Genomic DNA, 24,453 nt, shown 5'->3' with positions numbered 1-24,453 from the left:
TTTCTTCATTACAAACTTACACACTATTACTATAGTATCGGTAGTTTACTGAAATATACAAAAAAAATAATATTACCGAGAGGAGTAACTATAGTTTACTGTATAACCCCCTCCCCCAACCTCTCTCTCTCTCTCTCTCTCTCTCTCTCTCTCTCTCTCTCTCTCTCTCTCTCTCTCTCTCATACAACGCATAAGTCACTATTATGATATAGTTTACGAGCACCATTTTTCACATTCTTTCTTACAAAAAGGAACAATAAATTAGCGATGAATGTAAAATTTATATCTTACATTCCTACTTTCGATTTGCGCACTACTATCATAAACAAACTTTACGGTTCAAATATCTCTCTCTTTCTCTGACACACAAAACATGTTGATATATATATATATATGTATATATATATATGTATATATATATATATCTATATATATATATATATATATTTTTATTGATAATAATTCACCCTTTGTTTTTCTTTTCTAATTCACTCGCTCTTACACAGCGTAAATATTCTAATAGTAATTTCCGGTAAACTACAACTACCAAAGTAATCCAAGTTTACTATATAAACGTCTCTCTCGCTCCTACGTAAATAAGACACACGTTATTTTTATGATAGTTTACCTTCAGCTAATCCCATTTTTCCCTAATTAATACGATTCCAAAGGTAACGTTATGTTACTGTACGATTGATTCTATCTTTGTTTTGTATATAAAAGAGAAATAAATCATTAGTGATGAAAGTGTAGCGTTACTTCTTATTTTGCCATTTTTTTCTCAACCACTCCATTATGATATCGAAAATTTACTGTTTATCCTCTACCTCTCTCACCCTTTCTTTTACACACAATTGTGATAGCAAACATCAACTCATTATTCAAATATTTTACACCTAACTACATTTTTCTCCTTTTACAAATAAACGGCTGGTTTATATGCAATCACCTTCATCTTTGTCTCAGAAAAAACACTATATATATATATATATATATATATATATATATATATATATATATATATATATATATAATGAGAGAGAGAGAGAGAGAGAGAGAGAGAGAGAGAGAGAGAGAGAGAGAGTCATCATTACTGTGCTGAAACTAATTTTTTTCATCTTCTTTGCTTTCATGCAATAAATACATTTAAAGCAGTTTACTACAGTTTACAATGATGCTCTCTCTCTCTCTCTCTCTCTCTCTCTCTCTCTCTCTCTCTCTCTCTCTCTCTCTCTCTTAAACACACACACACAAACATAAAATAATTCACCATTAGTTCTCTTTTCCTTTTCATTTGCTCTTATACACTACTGCTGTTATATTGGTAGTTTATAAAAACATAAAGTAAATTATTATTATATTATTAAGAAAGTAATTATAAGATCCTGTACAATTTTCTCTCTCTCTATCTCTAGTACACATTTCAAAGGCAAACAAAACATAATAATTAATGTTAAGCCTTTACTTATTTCCCCAATTTTTCTCTCTTACCATTGTGATAACGGATTTCACTAATACTACCTTTGTCTATCTAACACACACATATATACACACACAAAATCATACTACGTTTTTCCACTAGTTAATGTAAATTTATGCTTACTCTCTCTCTCTCATTCTTTTAAATATATTTTACCAATTACTTCTTTCTTCTCTTTCATTCCTTCGGCCACACCATTTGTATGGTAATGGTAGTTTATAAGAATATAAAGTTAGCTTATTATAAGGAAAGTAATTGTAGTCAACAATACAATTCTCTCTCTCTCTCTCTCTCTCTCTCTCTCATAAAAGGTTTACTAATTCGTAATGAGGAATGTTTACCGTTCACTTTTTATTTTACCCACTCTCACACGCAGACATAAAATTCATTCAACAATTATTGCGATATTTTATGCTTTACTATTATTTCCCTATGTTTTCTAACTTTACCTAATTATACAGTGAACTGCCATTACAAAAGTAACAGCAGTTTACCGTAAAATCTTTTTTCAGTTACACACAAACACACACACACACCCAAAACATTATTATGTAATGACATTTACACCTCATCCTTTTTTTCTAATGCACAATATTTGTAAGTTTAATAATATACAATCATCGCTATGTATTCTCTCTCTCTCTCCCCTCTCCTCTCTCCTCAACACACCACAACCACCAACCCAACCAAAATTATTATATAGTAATTAATAATATAAAAAATAATTATATATATATAAATATATTATATTATATATATGTATGATATATTAAATTATAGTTATATATAGAGAGGAGGAGGAGGGAGAGGAAGAGGGGAATGGGGAGGGGGGAGTGGAGGGAAGGGAGTAGGGGGAAGACGAGAGAGAGAGAGAGCGAAGAGAGAGAGAGAGAGAGAGAGAGAATACACACTTTAGCCTTTTTCTCTTTATTTCGCTCTCATTCAATATACGTAACTATGTTCAACGCAATCTCCTTTATATTGTTCCCTCTCTCTACATATCAAACATAATCATTGTGGTTATGATGATAATTTACACTGCTACTCTTTTCGCTTCCATTCACTCCTACACGCTATTACTTTGGAAATGGTGGATTTCAGAATTATACAATTCACTACAATTAACAAAGTAATTTTAATTTCCTCTCTCTCTCTCTCTTTCTCTCCCAAACAGATTCAAACCACAGGCCACTAAATATGAAAATAGTCGACCCTTTACTTCCTTCCTCCATTTCTTGATGGAAAATTAATTTCTATGGTAGTTGTTACTTTATAAATCTCTCTGTATTTCACTTGAAATACACATACGCGAATGAAACAAGAAATTATTGGTTGTGAATGTTTAGTTTTTATTTCTGAGTTTCTCTCTTTTTTTCTCTTACACACCATTTTGTTCACGGATTTCACCGGTTCTCTCTCTCACACACTACAGGTCATATGAAAAGATGATAATTGCGATAATATTTTAGTTGTTTTCCTACCAATATTCGTTCTTAGTTATTTACTATGGTACTGATAGTTTACTGAATTATACAGCAAACTGCCAATACTAAAGTAATTGTAGTTTAAGGTATAAAATCCCCCACCCTGTCTCTCTCTCTCTCTCTCTCTCTCTCTCTCTCTCTAAGCATACAACCAAATTTTATGCGATGGCAGTTTACTGTTTACTTCTTTCTTTTACTTTCTAACTTGTACACAAATTTACTAATATACGTAACGTTTGGTTATTGTAATATCTCACATTATATATATATATATATATATATATATATATATATATATATATATATATATATATATAAATATATATACACACATATATATATATATATATATATATATTATATATATATATATATAATATATAGTTGTTATTTTTAGGTTTTTCTCTTAATTTCACTGTCATACAATATTACTGCACTTTCCTTTATGATGATGCTCGCTCGCTCTCTCTCTCTCTCTCTCTCTCTTTGTGTCATATATCAATGTTATTGTGATGATCATTTACCCTGTTTCTCTTTCATTCCTTCTTATAAATCATTAATATGGTAACGGGAGTTTACTATATTATACAGTAAACTACTACTACTACTACCAAAGCAATTATAGTTATCTATATAAATCTCTCAACTAGATACAAAGAACACGTAATATTAATGTGATAGACACCTTTTTACCAGTTTTTCAAATTTTCCTCATAATATGATTCTTATAGTAACGTCCTATAATGCTCTCTCACCTTCTCTTACATACAACAAACACAAAAATTATTAGTGATGATTATTTGGCCTTGAATTTTCTTGACATTTTCCCCCACTTGCAAATCTTTAATAATGAAGGTTTACTGTCTTTTTCTATCTTACAGACAAAACATAGACAAGAATATGTAATTATTATTGCCATAATATCTTATGCTTTTCAATTTGCCTCCATCTCCGTTGTTAGTATTATGATGGTACTGTTAATTTTATGAATTATACAGTCAAATTTCTCTCTCTCTCTCTCTCTCTCTCTCTCTCTCTCTCTCTCTCTCTCTCTCTCTCTCTCTCTCTCTCTAATACATATACAACCAAAATGGCATTATGCTGTGATAACAATTAACGCTTAGCATCAATTTTAACTTTTATAGCTCGCACACAATAATGATGAGGACGGTTTTGGCTAACATAATAATTTACCTTTCTCTAGCATGTAAACACACGCATACCGCAAACACACACTATTTATATTATATAATATATATATATATATATATATATATATATATATATATATATATTTATATATATATATATATATAATCACATATATAACGATATTCTTTTTTCGCTCATAAAATCATTAAGATTACTGCACATCCTTTTAGTTTGATAATAACTTTCGTCCCCTCATGGTATCGAACAACTGTTCAGTGGACGGGAACGAAATCCACGACGGACAGTGACGTTGCCAAAAACCAAACGGCCAACATTTGTAGGTCGAATGATTTATATGAATCACGGTGATGTGATAATTATTCATATATATTTATATATTACGATAATTTTTTTCGCTCATAAAATCATTAGCATTACTGCACATCCTTTATGATATTGGGTGGCTCTCTCTCTCTCTCTCTCTCTCTCTCTCTCTCTCTCTCTCTCTCTCTCTCTCTCTCTCTCTCTCTCTCTCGTCAGTAGTGATATTATACCATTAACTTCTTTTTCCTCTTTTTGTATTGCCCTTTTACACATTAATATAGTACTTAGTAGTTTATAGGCTTATCCAGTAAAACTACAATTACCAGAGTAATGACAGTTCACTGTATAATAGGCTCTCTTTCTCTTACATACATTACACATATGAAAAGGAACACGTAGTTATGATCATGAATGTTTAGCCTTCACATGATCTTTACAATATTCATATTATATATATATATATCACCTATACAACTCACTCACACATACACACACAAGTCATATACCATAATTATTGCTACGACAGAAACAGTCCTTATGGTTCTGATGATAATTTACTATGCTTCTTTATTCTTCTCTCTCATTCGCTCTTACACACGACTACTATGGTTATGGTAATTTGCTGGACTATACAGTTAACTACAATTACCAAAGTAATGATATTTTAATGTACAATGCTGTCCGTCTCATACAAATATATATTTTCCTTTTTTTCTTAATTAATTTTTTCCTAATAAACTTTCCTTTAATTACATTATAATACAATTCTCTCATATTCTCCTGCACACCCAAAATTATTAGATGAAATTTTAAAATTTACTACTTATTTTTTCAACTTCCCTCTCACACTCCATTGAGATATGTTTACTGTTTCTCTCTCTCTCTCTCTCTCTCTCTCTCTCTCTCTTCTCTCTCTCTCTCTCTCTCTCACACACACACACACCACACACAACACAACCATAATTCATAGTCATAATTAAAGCAATATCTTACCCTTCACTTCTATTTTCCATTATTATTCGTTCCTACTATTATAATGGTAGTGGTAGTACAAATACTCTCTACCTCCCTTTATTGATGCGCTTACTACAAAAACGTCAATTTTCATGACAAGGTAACCTCACGTTTTTTTATTTTTTTTCCCCCCAACGAATACACACAATCATCAATATATAACGATCTCTTTCTCTCTCAGTTTGTGTCAGTGTGTCCTCTCTGTCCTCTCCGGGACACATATGTATATTATATGTATGTAGGTATATATAAATGCATATGTGTATGTGTGTATGATGACAAAGCCTAGTGATGTTAGTGCTACAGGAGGCGCAGTTTTAATGAATAACTCAACAATTTTCACATGATAGAGCATAAACATTACTCAAGTACCTGTGGATCAAATAAAAAAAAAAGGTTAAAAACAGTAACAATACGAATAACTTACACAACATACTATTATATAACTATGGAACCATGTGAAATAAAAGAGTAATTACTTTGTATCGGGTTCCAATAGTTAACAACTACAATTAACAGTAACGTTCATAACCTGTAGTTATAGGTCTCATGTTATTATTGATATAAAGAAGACTTTACATAAGCTTGCTCGACGTCATACGGATCAGGGAAATACACAAACACCCTCCCTCTTTATACGAGGACCCGTTTTGAAAATATCCCAATATAAAAGGCTGACCTCCGGTTTTGTGACGTGAAATACTGGACCAAAACACTACAGTCACATACTACGGAAGAAATGAAAAACCATTTATCAATACGCTACAAACACCTGCTTATAACAATTCACAACAATATTAACAATTCCCATTAAGCAACAGTTTCAGGAGGGCATTGAGACGATACCTTAGCGTGCACAGTAAGCAACAAAACAACTTACTATGAATAAATACCAGAATGATAGACATACATAGTACTTACTTATACAGGGGTCTGTTTTTTGGAAGAGATTCCAATCTTTGAGAAATTAGGAGTGGGAGTGGAATACCCTTCTCACATCACAGACTTAAGCAACTCGATCAAACACCTAGGACCCAAGAAAACTCATACAATGCCATCTACGGGCATGGATATCAATAGTTTGAGGAAAAAAATATGCATTTAAAAAAAAATCAAATTTCCCTTACAAACCCCCTTCACAGATATTGATATTATTAAAAGAAGTAGAAATGGAATTTTTTAAAGACAGAATCTCTACCCGATTCTTACAATCTAGTTAATACATCTTCACCATAATTTTAGGAACCTGGAATATCTACAGCCCAAACCTTGTAGGGATAAAGTGTCAATTCCATCTTGATATTCTGCCATTCTTGACTTCGAAAGACTCAAAGTAATTACAGAGGCCTGATGTGGTCGATCTCCAAGACAAACCGAGGCTTATCTCCAACAATATAGCATTTGCTTCACACTCTATTGCACAGTACTTTCGTTCAGAGCCTGACAGCATTTTGCTAGCATAAGCCATGGTACTGGAACAACAGCACCCAGACCTGTAGAATAAGCGTTCAAATGCAAGCAAATACCTTTTCTAGGTCAAAGAACTCCTAAGGAAGACCGTGAAGTTCTCCATGTTACATACTACACTCTTGGAGATAAGAGTAACATGAAATATAAAAAAAAATTGGCAAAGATCACATTCGAAAAACTAAGTGATTTTCGGGTGCAGTCCTTCAGGTAGTGGGCCGTGAAGGTAGACAGTCAGTTCCAAACTCCGGCTCATAGAATCTGGTTGACCGCAAGGTTCTTCGATATGGTCAGTAAGGGCCCAATGCCCTTGATGTCTTGGAGCCTGGTCTTTTTCAGAAGAGGAACACCAGTCCCTTCCTATGCTATCCTGATCGTTTCTCTTAACCAGAAGGAGATGGTGTTCTTGGAAACTGCCTTCTTCCACCAGCCGGTATAAACTAAAAGGTTCCTAATTGCTGGCCTGAACCATGAGGTCCTACTGAGGTACTTCCTCACCACCCAGACCGGACATAAGAGTTGGTCTTCAGGATCGTCTGACTTGGCGATGGAGGGGTTCGAGATCTCTAATAACCTGTCGTTCACCTTCTCAGTGTGTTCAGTACTTACCTTATCACCCAGAAGGGCGAGGAACAGATACACATCCAGCCCATCCCACAACTGCTGGAATTCGTCCTCCCAAACCAATGCAGGGTGGTCAGGCACTGGGGGACAGAACACCGGAGCTTTGTGTTTAGCCTCATGGCAAATAGGTCTAGGGATGGGGATTCACACATCCCATTCAGCTCCGCTGCTACCTTGGGGTTTAGGGACTATTCAGACCCTATCACCTGACCCTGTCTGCTTAGCCCGTCTGCGATCACGTTCTCTTCTCTAGCAAGGACCACAGGTATGAATATAAAGGCCTCGCCCTAGCCAGGGTCCAGGGGTTGGAAGGACATGGACCTGGAATCTCCGTCAGGAGGGCTCAACGTCTAGTTAGGGGATGCAGTAACTGTTCCTGAGGACCTGTACTGTTCAAGGTTCAGCTCTGATATCTATAAGAGGAAACCTCCCCACCCACCCGTGGAGGGAGAGAGAAAAGGGGCCTCTCGTCCTACTGCCTCCTGTGGAAGCGGCCATTCCAAGCTCTACAGGAGGCAGAAGGGCCGAGGAGGACAAGAGGCCATGGAGGAGGGTTGAATCTTCCTGAAACAAGAACACCACCCCCCTCCCCCGAACAAAACTCCCCACCGCAAATTAGTTCCAGGTTGGAGGAAAAGGGCTAGGCTTCGGGTCCTCAACCAGGGAACTTCCTGTGACCTTCTCTGGGTAGGGTTCCTGAAGTTGGAAGCCCTATAAAAGATGGAAACCTGGCTCGCCTTCCTCCACTGTTCTGAGGACTCTTCCACAACTTGATCCAGGAAGAGAGACTTCCCCATCAGCGATGAGTTCTTAGGGCCTTGGCCTCTCTGTCGGGAGGCGTCTGGGCAACCTAGTAAGGACCGTAACCCTCCTCCAAAGTTCCCTGGTGGTCCACTAGGTAATGGACTGGGTGGTGAGGAAGTTCATTGACCTCCGACCAGACAGGGCCAACTCCAACTGAGCCAGGTCAACCTCATCCTTCAGGTCCCTCCGAATGGTTTGTGGACATCAATGATTCAGGCATTGTCGGCTCCTCGATAGCAGATACACACACAAACACACAGGGGAGAGCAGTCTCTCACACACAAGGGACACACACGAAGGAAATTGGGCCGGCACACAAACGACGAGCTGACGCGTTTACACAGGTCAGCGACCAGGAAGGCACAGAGGTCGGAAGTCGAGGGCTCGTAGCCTTGACCGTCGGGATATGTACCTGACTAGGTGTGGAAGGGGTAACCAGATTTTTTTTTTTTTTTTTTTTTTTTATTTTTTTTTTTTTTTTTTTGTTTTTTTTTTTTTTTTTTTTTTTTTTTTTTGTAGATACAGGATTAACATCCAAGCATTTTCTAATAAGTAGTTCAAGGTAAGTATACGGCGTCGGAACAAACCTCAATTACATTCTGGTGTCGTACCATCGCTCTTACCTAATTGCCCTTTGTATTTTTCCTCTGCATCCAACATAAGTGATACTCCACAATAGAAGAGAGCGAGGCTTGACGAAAAACATTTAAAAACTGCAATGGCGAATAGCATTGCAATAATGTATTCAAGGAAGAAAATCTTTCAAAAACATACAATACCTCATATAAAAAAAATTAGACTTTATAGGACCACCACCTTATTTGGGACAGTAGTAAAAACTAGAAAATTTGTAATAAAACCATCTACTCGGTTTTTTGAACCCCCTAAAGATCATATACTCATCATTGATTGTAAATGCAGATTGTTCAGTCGGTGTTTGCTAAAGTTGTCGAAGTTAAATAGCTAGGGGATTATAAAGTTCCATCTCAGCTTAATAACGTTACTGATTTAGAACAGGTATTGGATAAGATTAAGGCTGTTCATGTAGATCAAAACTCAAAAGATTCTCTTTACAGGCCATTAATATGAAAATTATATTGAGATATATTATACCCCATTAATTACCTTGTAACCAAAAATGTAACTTTAAGAGGGAAAATACCTGTTGAAACATTCATATGGCTTAACACAGAAAGCTTTGTGGCTGTCAAATCATGAAAAACAAAACTTTAATCTGGTTCTGAAAACTTTCAATGAATCTATTATTAAAGCACTTTTATCATTTGGAAAGGAAAACTTCTTGACATTTCCTGCTGAAGTAGCCCATTGTATTAAAGTAATTCATACTTGGTAGAAGATAATGAACGTGAAGTCAAAGTTCAAAGGTAAAAGATTGAATAATCCGTATGCCACACCCCTAACTTACGAAGATGGATATAAAAAATACGAATTTCTCGAAAACTTTGACTTATGGCTACAAGTTTGGGATGATATTAAAACAGGTAAAGGAAACCTAAACAAGAGAGACGTTCACAGCCTAAAAGTATACAACAAAAGCAATGATTGGAATAACAGAGTACTGCATTTTAGAATTACAAATGGAATATATCATATAAGGAAAATTTCAAACTGGTAATTTGGAACCATGATTTAGTAAATATCTGTAAGGACGACTTTCGAGTCAAAAAAAAAACTCAGAATGATTTCCTTGCTATAACAAGAGGGATCTTTGGATGGAAAGCCTGTTAAATGATCTCAGTTTGATGAGAGTAATTGGGATAAAATGAAACAAAATGTGCAGGAAAACTTGGCTATAGATGTAAATATTGTAAAAACAACTGATACACTACTTCACTGTTTTCCGCTTATCTCCGGGAGGAAAGGATAAGGATCAGCGCGACCACGGACTCTAACCTCTTACGGTCACAGGCCATTTAACATCTCGGTGGCCAAGCAAAACCTACCCCACAAGACATATACATCGGAGGTCAACATTACAAAGACCAAACTTATATTCCTCCACCGTCAATGCCTTCAGTACTGGCCAGAGTACTAAACATAGAATGGCATGCACATATAAAGTATTGACGCCGATTGTCACTGAGCAAAGCCATTGGGAAAGGGGGAAGGGATGACGCTGAAATTAAGCTTTTTAAAAGCATAATCTTGCAGACTGCTTTTTTTTTCACTGTCGTCCTTAATTTTAGACCGATTTGATCTAATATTGGCTCATTGGAAAGTTTATAAAAGTCCCTTTTAAATGCATATAATTAAGCAGGTAGAAAACACAGCGCTACATTATTTTAAGAAAAGATATCCAGATATACATTTTACCTGGGTACGCTTTTTTACTCTACTATTCTATTTAATATAAATTTTAATAAATTCATCATCGGTTAAAAGCCTCTGTCAATGCACTTTCCAATGAATCACGTATTTTGTCTCAAAATCTAAATAATCATGCATGCCATGTTCTGAGACTAATGATTTCATGTCTTTGCCATGGGGTTGTGTAATAAATGTTGCCAATAAAGCCTGTTGAACCCCTTATATTTCATATCCTTCTAAGTATCAACGTCTCTATACCCTACTTTGCATTTTATGCACTACCTACATCTTATCACCTTGCTATCCAGTCTGTGCCACAATGGGATTAACCCTGTCACCATGACATAATATAATTTATTTTTTCAGATCAATTATTAATAACAGTCTTATTAATAATAACAATTTTAGGTCTATTTTAAATGTATTATCATGTAAACAGAAAATTACTTGATTGAATGATGTGTACTACTAAATTACTTTAACAGTGTCATAGATGAAAGGCTATCATCATGGAAAATTAACTGATTACACTCCAGTATGGCGAAGTGGGCATTGTGATACAGCCTGGCTTACCATTGAATTACAAAAATTTGTAGATAATTTTATGTTAAATTTACATAAGCTGAACTCTAACACTGAATATTATTGCCCCTTGAAAGAAACGAGAAAGTTATTGCTTTCTGGTGAATGCTTCTACCCTGCAATGCCCAACTATGGATCCTAACTTCGTTTACAAAAGCATAAATCAAAATAAAAGCCAACAATCAGGTGAATCACATCGAAGAAGTCACCTCAAGTCAAGTTTGACTATCAAATGTAAAAATACAACTGAATGACAGCATGGCCCATGGGTGGTGATGTGTTGTTGGGCTATGTTACCATTGCTGATACTGACTAAAACACAGCAGAAATGAACTTACTTGTGAAAAGATACAATGTAGTTTGTACAGTTAATGACAAAGCACCGACTGCATTTGTTGGTGTCATTACATTTCTACTTCACTGCACCACAACAAAGCTCTCGCTCTCTCCACCCTTTGCAATGGCAGCATCCTCCCAAAAGCGATTTCGCACATGTCCATAGTTCCATGGTGCTACCGCTTCAGCCAACCAACCGTATTTTCTGGATCACAAGTACGCTACCCAGTTTTTAGTTCACCTGACAAGATTGAGCAAAGTGCACTCACAAGAGTGGCATTAACTACCAAATTTCAAGAGGTTCGGGACCAACTCTGCTCACAATCACTCATAATTTAGGGGCTTTTCTGACTTAGCTAGTCAGATACCACAAGTCAAGGCTACTCTACTCCCGTAGAAATCTCATCTGTATCCACGTTCAACATGTCACATGCCTTCTTGGCACATAATGCCTCATGCTACTTTTCCACAGTTCAGCTTTGGTGAGTACTCTACAATCTGCACAATTGCGTATTATGTATTTGATCACTTTACATAACTATTATTCAGCTCAAATTTCTTTCTTATACTCCATATATAATTAGTTTTGAAATATTTTTTTAAAAAACTTGAAGAATAGAATCAATTCAGCAAGTAACAAAGATAAAATTACAATAAAATTCCTATAGTAATGCTGGTTTTTTTTAAGGATTTTGTCCAAATCATTATGAAATATTACCATTATGTTTAGATAGGAACAGAACTACCAAACTGTGATCAGCTAATCATTCTTTTAAAGATTTATCAGTAAGAAAAAAAAAAAAAAAAAAAAAAGAAAAAAAAAAAAAAAAAAAAAGGGGGGGGGGTTACATATATAGATATTATCATCATCTGGTTCAAAATCTCACGTTAGCAAATAATATACTGTAGTTATTAGAAATATTAAACGAGTTATAACTTCCATACTATGACTAAACATACAGTTCGATTGACTATCATCAGTGGACTGGCATTGAAGTAGGTGGTTCGGATGGCAAGCCCGCATGTCTTTTTTTTTTGGATGCCACTCTAGTTTATGAATCTTACAGATTGCCAATTTTTCCATCTTTTATAACACAAATTCCAAACGTAGAACCAACATAATATTTTTTATAAAATGAAGGAGAACTTAAATATATAAAAATAAAGGAAACTGGGAACATAGTTTTTGCAACTGAATGGTTTATTAATAAAGCAAAACGCATGATAAAGATATTGTGGTGGCCGCAGGTAATGTGTGTGTGGACTAAGCATCTATATCAGAAAATGGAAACTTACGAAGAACCAACGAAGATCTTTCATCAGAATGCAAAACAATAACATGAGTGCCAAAGACACGCCAGTATATTTTGGGTGAAAAAAAAAATCACAATTACTAGGTGGTTCAGTGTCAGAGAAAACACAGATGATTAAAGACAAACGAGGTTAGGACAATCACCCTTCACACAGATGACGAGGATAACAAAATAGTTTGAGCAGCTCGACAACAACCAATAATTATAGCTGTAGCTATTAAATACCAAATTGGGTGTTGTTTATGCTGGGTACAGGTAATAAGGAAAAGACTGCACGCTTCAGGTATACACCATAGAACACTTGCTATCAAGCCTAGATTATCTCAAGCACATAAAGATGGGGGTTGGGTTTTGCTCTAGAATACTATGCTGCTGATGCAGAGTTCTGGAGCAAAGTCATTTTTTTTTATTTTTTTTACAAAATTTTTTTTTAACAGATACTCATGGAAGAGCACATTACTGGTGTTTGAAAGTCTCAAGGTAATAAAATCTAGACTATTTACGGAGAAAGAAAAAATTCATGTCCTCTTTATATTACTTACATACAATTATTAAATAATAGGCCTAGGCCTAAAACTCAAGAATAATTTCTCAGAACTAAATTTCAGCCATCAGTTATGTATGTATATATACATGTGTGTGTACTTTCATTGCAATGGATAATTCCTCAGTCCACAACAGTAGCATCGTTAAGAACTGGTTTCAAGGCACCCAGAAGTCGCAATGATTAACAGACCTGCAAAAACCCCCACCCCCAGACCTTAATCCAACTGAAAATCTATGGTCACACATGGTCAAGAGTTGGCATGACCGACAAATTAAGACGAAGATGCCTTAACCTAATCAAATGCCATGGAGATCTAGGAGTCACTTAGGTCTAAAAGGATGGTAACTTCTCGCGAGAGCCTGGTGAAGTCAATGCCTAGACGACTATTAACCCTCTTACGCCGACTGGACGTATTTTACGTCGACATTTCTTGTCTCCCGTGTGCCGACTATACGTATTTTACATCGACTTACAAAAGTTTTTTTTAAAATTCGCGGAAAAATACTTATAGGCCTACCAGCCTAAAACTTTTGAATCACGCGCCTTGGGGGATGCTGGGAGTTCACGGATCAAGGTGTTATTTTGTTTACAATCGTTACGCAGGCGCGCAAGCGCGAATTTCTTTCTTGCCGCACTAAAAAGTATCTGTGACACATCTCGGAAATTATTTCGTCACTTTGACATAATTTTTGTACCATTGTAAATTAGCCATTACATGAAGTATTATATATGAAACTGTGCGCATTTTTATGTAGAATCAACGATAAAATACTCATGATTGTACCTTTTATCAGTTTTGAGATATTTTGTATAAATAACGATAATTGCCAAAATTTCAACCTTCGGTCAAATTGACTACCGAAAATGGTCGAAAACGCAATTGTAAGCTAAAACCCTTATATTCTAGTAATATTCAAGCATTTACCTTCATTTTGCAACTAATTGGAAGTCTCTAGCACAATATTTTGATTTATGGTGAATTTATGCAAAAAACTTTTTCCTCACGTCCGCGTGGTAACTCTTCCGAAAAAATCATACATGCGATTGTGGTATGTTTGCATTTTAAAATTAGCCGTTATATAAAGTTTTATATATGGAAATGTGCGCAATTTCATGCGCAATACAACTAAAAACAACCCATGGTTGTAGCTTTTATAAGTTTTGAGATATTTTCATATAAATAACGATAATTGCCAAAACTTCAACCTTCGGTCAAATTTGACTCTACCAAAATGGTCGAAAAACACAATTGAAAGCTAAAACGCTTATATTCTAGTAATATTCAAGCATTTACCTTCATTTTGCAACAAATTGGAAGTCTCTAGCACAATATTTCGATTTATGGTGGAATTTATGAAAAAAATAACATTTTCTTTACGTCCCGACGCGGTAATCTTCTTCCAAAAAAATCATACGTGCGATTGTGGTAATGTGTGCTCCATTTTTAAATTAGCCGTTACATAAAGTTTTATATATGAAATGTGCGCAATTTCATGTAGAATACAAAAAATAATTGAAGGTTGTAGCTTTTCTCATTTTTGAAATATTGCATATAAATCACGATATTTAGAAAAAAACCACGTCGGTCAACTTTGACTCAACCAAAATGGTCGAAAAACGCAATTATAAGCTAAACTCTTACAGTCTAGTAATATCAGTCATTTATCTTCATCTTGAAACAATTCGAAGTCTCTAGCAAAATATTTAGATTTATGGTGAATTTAAAAAGAATTCTTTCCTTCCCTCCGCGCGCGGATTCTCCGCCACAATCTCCGAATACGTTACGTCCCATTCTCTATTTGCTCCGTTTCATATTGGCATTTCATAGAGTTTTATATATGAAAATGTGCGCAATTCCATATAGAATAAAACGAAAAATATTTGAAGGTTGTAGCTTTTCTTATTTCTGAAATAATTGCACATAAAAAAAAATATATATATAAAATTCAACAATCGGTCAACTTTAACTCGTCAGATATGGTCGAAAACTGCAATTTGTAAGCTAATACTCTTACAGTATAGTAATATTCAATCATTTGTCATAATTTTGAAAGAAATTGGAAGTCTCTAGGACAATATTTAGATTTATGGTGAATTTTTGAAAAAAATATTTGTTTACGTCCGCGCGTTACGAATTCATGCATTATTTTGTGATAATATTTTCTCTGTGTTGCTTTTATCGTTTTACAATGTGTTATATACCAAAATGATCGCAATTTAGTGTACATTACAACGAAAAAAAGTAAACTTGTTACCTTTAACCATTTGCGCACAGCGCGATTTGAATACAATTATATATGAAATTTCGTTTTTTACGCTATCATATATCGCATTATTTATATATGTGATAATAATTTTTTTCATTTCTGATGGTTGCATACTAAACTTCAGGCAATGACAAAAAAAGGAGCCAAAAATGAACTCTTTAATCTTGAAAACTAAGCGCGCTGTGCTTCCGCGCTCACTCCGAAACCCCTCTGGCACACGGGAGACAATTTTTTATTTACCGCTCTGGCGTAAGAGGGTTAAGGGGGTTATACAAGATATTAGGATGTAAAACTGACAATGACTTGACAAATAATATTAAAGTAAATACTTTTTATTTAAATGAAATATTCATAAAATGTTGTTCTTTAATAATGGTGAAAAGGATAATGATGCTCTATATATTATATATCTATATATATATATATATATATATATATTATATATATATATATAATCTATATATATATATATATATATACAAAAGGATTTATTAAAGTTCTATTTGTTTATTGTTTTTTGTTTGTATGGTGTTTTTACGTTGCATGGAACCAGTGGTTATTCAGCAACGGGACCAACGGCTTTATGTGACTTCCGAACCACGTCGAGAGTGAACTTCTATTTGTTTATACTTTTACTGTATGAAAGTTTTTAATGTTACGTTACAGTTCGACTTTCTACCCGCTTTCAATTATCTACTGCACTATTGTCGATGTTATTTATATATATTCAATTGTTTTTTGTTTTTTTAGTTTTGTTTTACCTCTTTGCAAATACAAATAATTCTCGTTTAAGGAATGAATAATTCACACCAAATAGAACAAGTCTCATGATTAACGGCTATAAAAGTAAATATCATTGGTTATGATAATAGCATATAAAAGCCTATTAAAAAAAGTTATGTAAATTATATGATACTCCCTTCTCACGGAGCAGGTGAAGATTAGTAGGCCTAGCCACACATTTTCAAGTTATTATTCATCTTTATATATTTTTTCATACGATAAAATATACAAAATGCCAATAATGAATAAAATTGCCCTCCATATCCCGCCAAAATTATGTAGGCTGAAGCACACAAAAATAACAGATTAATATTAATTTGCTAATTACGTAGAAACCGCCACCACGGGGCATCATCTGTGAATTGAATGGCAGTTTTGTGCCTGCACAACCAGGCGAATAGTTGCCAGATAACTCTTGCTAAATATCCTAGCTATAAGCCTTATTGCCGAAACATTAAGGCAACTGATGCAATATTTTATAAGCATTGTACAAGTGTATGAACCAAAGCAATCTACCATGAAACAATAAGTCACTTCAACACCTCTTCCTAAAAAAAACATATATGCATACACACATTAAGACTTTAACAACATTTTATTCTACCCACAATAAAACATCCTCCAGTATCCTGATGAGTACATCATCATACACCCTTCATCTTTACTGACAAGGAAAACCACTTAAGTTTTAAGGTGAACATTAGGACATAGAGGTTACGCTCAAGAAAACATACATCCTCAAAGACCTAAAAGGTTATGCCTCCCTACAACTCCACATCCTCACTTTACCAGTTGTGTGGAATAGTGGCGATACCCTCTGAGCAGTGCTCAGTTTAACAGTTGACAATTTTAGCCTGAGTGACCTGCTCAATGGATCACAAACAACTCCCAAGTTAGCACAATGAAGTCTCCCATATACACGCTACACTCTTGGGACAACAGCAATACAATATCTTGAAGAGTTTCTACAAAGATCATGATCTTGGGGCTACACCTCCGAAAAAACTAATACGTCGGAGGTCAACACTTCAAGTCCAAAACTAAATTCCTTCCTCGTCAATACCATAATGAACAAAGTTTTGTAGATCACAATTGTGTTGCTCCATTGCAACTAACTTAACAATGACAGGGCAAACTGCCACCCACAAGTAAGCATTAGTTCCAATTGTTCAAGTAAAAAAAAAAATAAAATAAAAAAAAAAAAAAAAAGTGGCTTCCCTCTGATCCAAGTATGGATTGAACCTGTAAGAACCTAGACAGGATGCCCACCACCTATATGTTTTAACACTGTCACCCTGGCCCAAACCTTTGAAATATCAAAGGAAACTAACAAAACCACCGAACCTTATCATGCCCAAAATCAACAACTTCACCTACACCTCATTCATTCCCCAGTCCTCCCACCAAACTCCCACTATCATCTACCACCACTACGCCTCTTACTTGTACTGTATCTTAGTCAAATCCTATAAAGGTGTTGAATTCACAAACACCTACATCCCTGGCACAGATAGATTCCTTGTGCTTAATTGTAGGAGTGATTGACCATTTATTCGTCAGGGATTTCTTTCTATTTTTACTATACTCTATAGTAAGCAAGCGAAAGAACCATTATAAATACCTAATACTGTGTGGGAAAAGCTTGCCTGAACATCAGACCAAAAAAACACTTATCAGTTCATGCCTTGACCTTCGTTCCATGTTAGAACAGACTTCTAAGCTTTCTTTCAAAATCTAAGCTTATCTATGGCTAAATATAAAAGATATTTTAACGGCAAGAGTACCAATAGAAAGTTCATGACAGTTGTTGAACGTCTTCTGTTGCTCAATAATAATAAATGAATAAATAAATAAATAAAAAAGGAAAAGACACAGGGAAAGGTCTCCACACAATTACTAAACCTCAAGGTAATATATATTATTATGGGATCTGCCTACAAGATAATTTAAGTTTTAACAGCCAGTATGTTGTAGTTTCTGCCTACAAGATAAATTAAGTTTTAACAGCCAGTATGTTGTAAAGTTATTATCCTAGAGCTCCTGTGAGTCATTTTGCTGTTGATATGGTAGACGAAAATGTAGATACCGTCCTAACTAAAATGTTCTGTCTCAGAGCCTCGGATATTGTGGCATAGTATCAGAAAAAGGAAGATTCTGTTAATGAAATAATTAATAAGGATACTGGACAATGTTTCAGATGTAACAATTAATCCTGAATTAGATGCAATCAAAAAGATGAACTCCATGCTCTTTTTGATTTCTTTAAGAGGTATTTTCCGACAATTGTGGGAAACAACACTCAAAATATCAGGAATTTCATTTCTTGTCCAATGAACCTCTTGGAGAGAGCGTTTACCGTATACCAATCTCGGAGATACTTTTAACAAGGGGATTGACAAGTTGTTGGAATTAAACAGCATTGTACCTTCACATTAGCCATTTTACTCTTCTGTGGTATTGGTGACAAAAGCAGATGACTCCTTTACCCGGTTTTTTTTCCATCTGTCACCAGCCTGTGGTGTTTGCGTATGGTAACACTAGGTCCCGGGCTTTAGATAGTTACATTCAGCTTACATTCAACACAATAATAAATATCCTATTTCGAATATTAACGGTGTAATTAGCATAGAATAAATTAATACAAGACTTTTTCAGTTGCAAATGTACACACAGATATCCTTTTATTTACCTAAAACTTACACAGCGTAACTAATATCTAAAAGCCAGGGTGCAGTGTTACCATATGCACATACCGCAGCAGGAGGACATTTGAGAAAAAAAAAAAAAAAAAAAAGGAGTATAGTTAACAAAGACTTTATACTTATAATTTCAATCGTCCTTTGGTGGTTGAGCCAATAAACCGCTTGTTCAAGATCAAAATAATCCAAATCTTCTAATACACATTTCTTTCAAGAGATTCACCTTATCGGTATAGGCTAGTTTTTTGTTGTATCGGTGAATTTCCTGGCGAAGCCAGGCAATGCTTTTGTCTTCGTATAGGAATTTAAGACCCTACTAGGCTTCCTAAAGTGCACAGACAGTCCCCAGTTTACAATAGTGATTACGTTTTTCAGATGCGTCATAAGCCGAAACATCATCGAAAATCGTCAAAAGTTCTAAGGAAACCTTACTTATAGTGCTTTGCTTTTAATGAAAACTATGTAAACTGCATTTTTATCGTGTTTTTTCATATGAAAACTTCATATTTTGATTACTTTGCCTTTTTGGAGTACTATTTCTACCGCCACATCAGCGGCATAACCATGGAAACATTCATCATAAAACTGAAAATCCTTTCTGAACGAAATAATTAAAAAGTGTCGGAAGCTGAAACCGTCATAAAGGTATTACTTCCTCATGGACGCTTCCTCTACAGGTCTGGGTGGTTCTTGTTCCATTACCATGGTTGATACACCCATGCCTGTGGATTATGCTGGCAAAATGCCAGTTCACTGAACGAAAAGTAGAGCGCAATAGTATGAAGCACATTCTATATTGATTGGAGATGATAAATTTTGATATTATGGACTTGCCAAGTCTTTCTTCTTGGAAATAGACCATAGGCCTATGGTATATCTAGAGTCATTCAAAGGCAACAATGGCAGAATATTAGGTGGGGTTTGACACTTTGTCCCTACAAGTTGAGGGCTGTAGATGTTCCAGGTTCCTATAATTACGATGCAGATAATATTAAGCAGATAGTAAGATTCTGGTAGAGGTTAGTCTTCAAAAAAATTCCATTTCTACTTGTTTTATAATAATATTAAAATCTGTGATGGGGGTTTGTAAGAGATATTAAATTTTTGTTTAAATGCTTTGTTTTTCGAACTAGGCATTGTATGAGTTCCTAAGATTTCCTAAGATCCTTGGTGTAAGGCCTTGTTGCTTAAGTCAGGGTGTTGTGAGAAGGGTATTCCAATCCCACTCCTAATTTCTCGGTCACGGTCATTGGAAGCTATTCCAAATAAAAGGACCTGACTGAATACTAACGTATGTCCATTTAAAACAAAAGGGAGAGTTTGTGTATTCCCCTGGTCCATATGTCGTCTTCCAAACACTGGAAAGTCTTCTGTATCTTGATGTAGTAGGATGAGGTTATAACTAGGTTATAAAACGTTACTGTTCATTGTAGTAGTAACTATTGGTACTGGATACAGAGTAATTACTCGTTAATTTCCCATGGTTCCATAATTACACAATAGTATGTTGTGTAAATCAGTCGTATTGTGTAACGTGTAATTGCAATTAGGTTTTTGTAGTGTGTTATAATCTATTTTTATTTGATCCCACAGATACTTGAGTATTGTTCATTCTCTATTCATGTGAAAATTGTTCTTGAGTTATTCGTTAAAATTGTGCCACCTGTAGCGCTAACATTATCACTAAGCATTGTCATCAATTTCTATATTACTTTTATGTTTATTCTTGTTATTCTGTAATTTGTTTCTAATTGTTGGTTTAATTGTAATAATTCTAGTGTTGTTTTTAATAGAATAATATAATTTTTTTTCCGCACACTTATACATTCGAAACCTTTTAGATTGCCAGTACATCAGGCTATAAGAATCCACCAAGGAATATGTTATTTATATATTATATTATATATACTAATAATAAAATTGTCATTAAGTTAATGAATTTCAATATATCTATATATATATATATATATATATATATATATATATATATATATATATATATAACAAAATTATGTCATTGTGTTGCAGAATTTCAATATTATCAACTTGTCAAAACTTCGTATTACAGACTGAGGACAGGCCCCTGATATATCTGAGTCTTTCAGAGGAAAGATGGACAGAACATCAAAATGTGTGTTGACACTTCAGCCTACAAATTCAAAGTTGTAAATATTCCAGGTTCCTAAAATCGTGGTGTAGATGTGTTTCGGCAATTTTAAGCATTAGGCGGAGGTTTTATTTATTTGTTTATGTAGAGTTTATAAAAAAATTATTATTCAAAGGTCCATTAGTATCTTGAGTTATTCATTATCACCAGCTTCTTCAGTACTTTCGTTATATTTATTCTGCTATTTTGTAATTTGTTGTTTATTATGGTTTTAATTGTAATAAATTTAGCATTGTTTATATTAGGCTGGTATAATTTGTTCACTTCCATATTAAAATTCTGGGGATCGCCAATATATCAGGTAGGTTGCGTGGTGGTGGTGATGTCGAAGTAGATGGTGGTGGTAAAAGTGCTCTTGTCAACTGTCCGATAATTATTTGCAGTGAGACCAAGGAAAGGAGGAGCGGAAAGGTGAGGTGTACAAGGCATAAAAGGACACTGAAGTGAGGCGGGTATCAACGCGGTCACAATATCCTTATAAAAGGAAGATAAAAACAACAGATAATTAAAAACAGAATTTCACGGGTTTCAATTCATCGTAAAAAAAAAAGGGGGGGGGGGGGGTGGGGGGGGGGGGTATTATAATACACCTATTTCAAAACATGTTGATTGAAACTTCTAGATGGAAAAAGGCAGGCTGAATATTATGGTTCATTAAATATTGTATTTTAAAACTGGAGAGAGAGAGAGAGAGAGAGAGAGAGAGAGGAAGAGAGAGAGAGAGAGAGAGTAGAGAGAGAGAATGTTACACCCGCATTGGCTTATATATATATATAAATATATATATATATATATATATATATATAATATATATATATATAAAATTGTGAAAAGTTAAATCATCAAAATGAGAGACCACCTTTAATTAATATCTCTCTCTCTCAAACGTAATCACAAAGTGCCCTTCGCTAAGTTCAGCGTTAAGTTTGCCCACTTCATGATGGAAATAAAAACGTCTGATTAATTATGTTATGTTTCTTGGGCCACGCATACAATAGTACCTTGATTTGCAATCAGTGAATTGCACGCTTCGATGACTGTTTATGTAATACCCTCTACTCTACTTCCAATTGGGCTTTGTCAATTTTCTCCTTGATTTCGTTACCGACTCTCTTTGACTTCGAAGTTTAAGCAGGGCACATTTCTGCCCCTTGGTTGTTAGTCTTTGGATATAAAAATATAGTTAAAGGTTAATTCAATCTTCCCCCGGAAGCGCATAAGAGAATGTGCTTCTCTCCCAAACGGGAATCCTGGTCATTGTTTGGATAATTCAGAGACAATATCTTAATATCAATGTAGCCTTCAATCGAATAAATTTGTGTATACACCACGTGATATATACATACACACACACACATTTTGGGTGGAGGAGAGAGTAAATCAAAGCCTTAGATTCATCTAATTAACGAAGACAATGGTACATCTGAAAACGTCATTACTATTGCTCCTCCAAACACGATTAACTCCCCCCCCCCAAGGAGTGCTGTGACAATAAAAGCAATATAAAGCCATTTATGGATATCTGCCCATGAAAGGAAAACATTTATACAACAGCCACATTCGACAAAAGAAAACTGCTTCCCGTGAGTTCTACAGAAAAGAATTCATATGTAGCTGGCCACGTTATCTCTCATGAGGTTGTAACGCTAACGTGAAGATCAAATCCTATTAAGTGCAAATGATTACACATTTAGGGTCAATTCAGGAGAAAAACAATTACTAGGAGTCATTTGTATTACCCGTAATACTGAGAACCTTCCAATTTGTAGTATTATCAAGGGACGCTCATACTGAAGTCAAGAAATAAGGTCAGCCACCAGTCTATACACATGAACCATGAATAGGATCACAAGATAATTAGGAGATATAATGGAATAAAATAACAGTATGGTGGCAAAACAGAGGTTTATATCTATATATATATATATATATATATATATATATATATATATATATATATGACTACAATCTATACTTAAGCTGGAAAAAATGTATCTGACGCAATGTGCACATAATAGTTCTATCAAACATTTATTCGCAAGAATATTTGTTAAGACTAATTAAAATTCAGTCTAAATTACTCCTTTACGAAGGGATTCTTCCATGTTTTATTAATTTATAATTTCACATTTTCGTACATTTGATGACGATGATACATTAATATAATAATAATAATAATAATAATAATAATAATAATAATAATAATAATAATAATAATAATAATAATAATAGCAAGCGAATGCCCAGCACTTGCACAGAACCAGTACAAAAAGAGGCATGATTCAGTGGCCAAAGCCCTCCACTGGAGCCTGTGCAAGAAACATCAGCTACCTTGCAGTAATAAATGGTACGAGCTTGGTACCAACCTGAGAGAGTGATAGAAAAAACGATCACGCAAAGATCCTCTGGGATATGGTATCAGAACGGATAGGGTGATACTTTCTTCTTGACAAAGTCAAGAATAAAAGTATCATCATTGATGTCGCAATACCATGGGACACCAGAGTTGAAGAGAAAGAGAGGGAAAAAAATGGATAAGTATCATGATCTGAAAAATAGAAAATAAGAAGGATATGGGATATGCCAGTGGAAATCGTACCATAATCATAGGAGCACTAGGCACGATCCCAAGATCCCTGAAAAGGAATCTAGAAAAACTAGAGGCTGAAGTAGCTCCAGGACTCATGCAGAAGAGTGTGATCCTAGAAACGGTTACACATAGTAAGAAAAGTGATGGACTCCTAAGGAGGCAGGATGCAACCCGGAAACCACACTATAAATACACCAGTCAAATTGGAGGACTGTGATATGGATCCTAAGGAGGGCAGGATGCAACCCGGAACCCCACACTATAAATACCACCCAGTCAAACTGGAGGACTGTGATAGAGAGAAAAAAAAAAAAAAAAAAAAACTAGCAATGGCTGCACTTTCTTACTCTCTGCAACCCCACAAGATTAACGGTCATGGCATAAAAAAAATAATAAATTAACTTAAAACCACACTAATAAATCACAATCTTTAAAACGAAATGCGCCAAGTGATACTGTTCTTATAAAACAAGATGAAAATGAAAGCAATCG

Source organism: Macrobrachium nipponense, chromosome 29 (assembly GCF_015104395.2).
Source record: "Macrobrachium nipponense isolate FS-2020 chromosome 29, ASM1510439v2, whole genome shotgun sequence".
Taxonomy (NCBI): domain Eukaryota; kingdom Metazoa; phylum Arthropoda; class Malacostraca; order Decapoda; family Palaemonidae; genus Macrobrachium; species Macrobrachium nipponense.
Note: the sequence above shows the minus strand (reverse complement) of the source record.